General features: G+C 39.1%; 1 pseudogene; it reads left to right on the top strand.

Moving 5' to 3' along the window:
• Nucleotides 1-328: 328 nt before the first annotated feature.
• Nucleotides 329-1,067, top strand: LOC128573086 (methionine adenosyltransferase 2 subunit beta-like; annotated as a pseudogene).
• The last annotated feature ends 908 nt before the right edge of the window (nucleotides 1,068-1,975 follow it).

Below are 1,975 nucleotides of genomic sequence, written 5' to 3'. Positions count from 1 at the left end.
ATTTGCTTAGCTTTTTCTTTCAGAACCAGTTACCGGTTATCTGCTTCAACTCGGGGCTATTTCCTAGGACAGTTACAAAAGGTCACATTCTTATGGTAGGGGGCCAGGGGTGCTGCTACATATCTGGCCCCCCCCTCTTTTTGGATTTGGTAGTACTTTCCTTCATTCCCCCATTTCTTTTTTGGGAAGTTCTAATCATGGAACTTCTGGCTCTGTGTATTCATTCTCATGGCTATCGTCCCGGCAAAGAGACTGGTAATGCTGTCTGAGCATTAACACTTGTACAGCACGTACTTTCTCCCAAACGAAGGTGACTATACGGTTGAAAATGCTGGGCCCTAAGGTAAGGTTGTTAAGTCCCAAGAGGAAATGGGGTGCCAGGAGGCCTGCCCAGTCGTTTCACATCCCCATTGCTTACAACAGAAATTTTCTATCCCTGCAATTGGAGCATTTCTCATCTACATTAGCTCAGATTATGTATTTGATGGGACAAATCCACCTTATAGGGAGGAAGACATACCAAATCCTCTAAATTTGTATGGCAAAACGAAATTAGAAGGAGAAAAAGCTGTCCTGGAGAACAATTTAGGAGCTGCTGTTTTGAGGATTCCTATTTTGTACGGAGAAGTTGAGAAGCTTGAAGAAAGTGCTGTGACTGTTATGTTTGATAAAGTGCAGTTCAGCAACAAGTCAGCAAACATGGACCACTGGCAGCAGAGGTTTCCCACATATGTCAAAGATGTAGCTACTGTGTGTCGGCAGCTAGCAGAGAAGAGGATGCTGGATCCGTTGATTAAGGGAACCTTTCACTGGTCTGGCAATGAACAAATGACTAAGTATGAAATGGCATGTGCAATTGCAGATGCCTTCAATCTCCCTAGCAGTCACTTAAGACCTATTACTGACAGCCCTGTCCTAGGAGCACAGCGTCCAAGAAATGCTCAGCTTGATTGCTCCAAATTAGAGACCTTGGGCATTGGCCAGCGAACACCATTTCGAATTGGAATCAAAGAATCACTTTGGCCTTTCTCATTGACAAGAGATGGAGACAAGCAGTCTTTCATTAGTTTGTTGGCTTTGTTTAGTATTATTAATATTTTTTTATTTGTAATGAAAAGTATGGTAAGTGGCACTTTTTAAAGCAAAAAGGAAATAGTTTTGTATGAGTATTCCTTAATTGTGACTCTTATGATCTTTCAGGTAAATGATGCTCTCGCACTAGTGAATCGGTCTAAAGAAATAAAAGGCAACGTTGCCTTGTTTGCAGTAATGACATTTCTGTTTATCATTTTGTTTGTTATGGCTTAACTTGCATTTTGAGAATAACAAATTATGATTCTTAACTATTCGAGAACCAGGATGAAACAGATCTGCTGTAGACTTTTTTTTTGATGAGATGTATTCATTCCCATAATTCCACATTTTCAGGGTTTTTGCAATTATTTACCCTTTTATGTGGATTATTTTAAAGTGTGTGAAATAATATGAAAATCACTGGTGTTCGTCATTTGCTTTGCTTGAGCTCAGATCAAAATGTTTGAAGCGAGAAACTTTATTTTTGCAATGTAACATACAGTTTTTATGCTTGAGATATTTCAACATATTATGTATATTGGAACTTCTACAGCTTGATGCCTCCTGCTTTTGTAGACAAATGCAGTGAACACTTGAGAGAAAGGTTGTGTGCGAACTTGCATTTTTTTAATATAAAAATAGAACTGTCCTTTTCACTCCATGTTGCTAAGTGATATTTCATATGTGTGGTTACTCATAATAATGGGCCTTGTAGTTTTTGACCATCCATGAATAATAAATATATACTGCTGGCATGTAAGACAAAAAAAGAATTTTGCTTCCCTACTCTAGCATATAACAGGCAGTATGCTTTGCAAGCGAGTCCAAACATCGTATTTCTGACTGTGTTCATCCATACTGAACTCTTTTCCCAGAACACCTGCGTCTTCGGCATTCCTTC

This window comes from Nycticebus coucang, chromosome 20, assembly GCF_027406575.1.
Source record: "Nycticebus coucang isolate mNycCou1 chromosome 20, mNycCou1.pri, whole genome shotgun sequence".
Taxonomy (NCBI): Eukaryota; Metazoa; Chordata; class Mammalia; order Primates; family Lorisidae; genus Nycticebus; species Nycticebus coucang.
The sequence above is the reverse complement of the archived record's forward strand: the minus strand, read 5'-3'. Positions and strand labels throughout refer to the sequence as shown.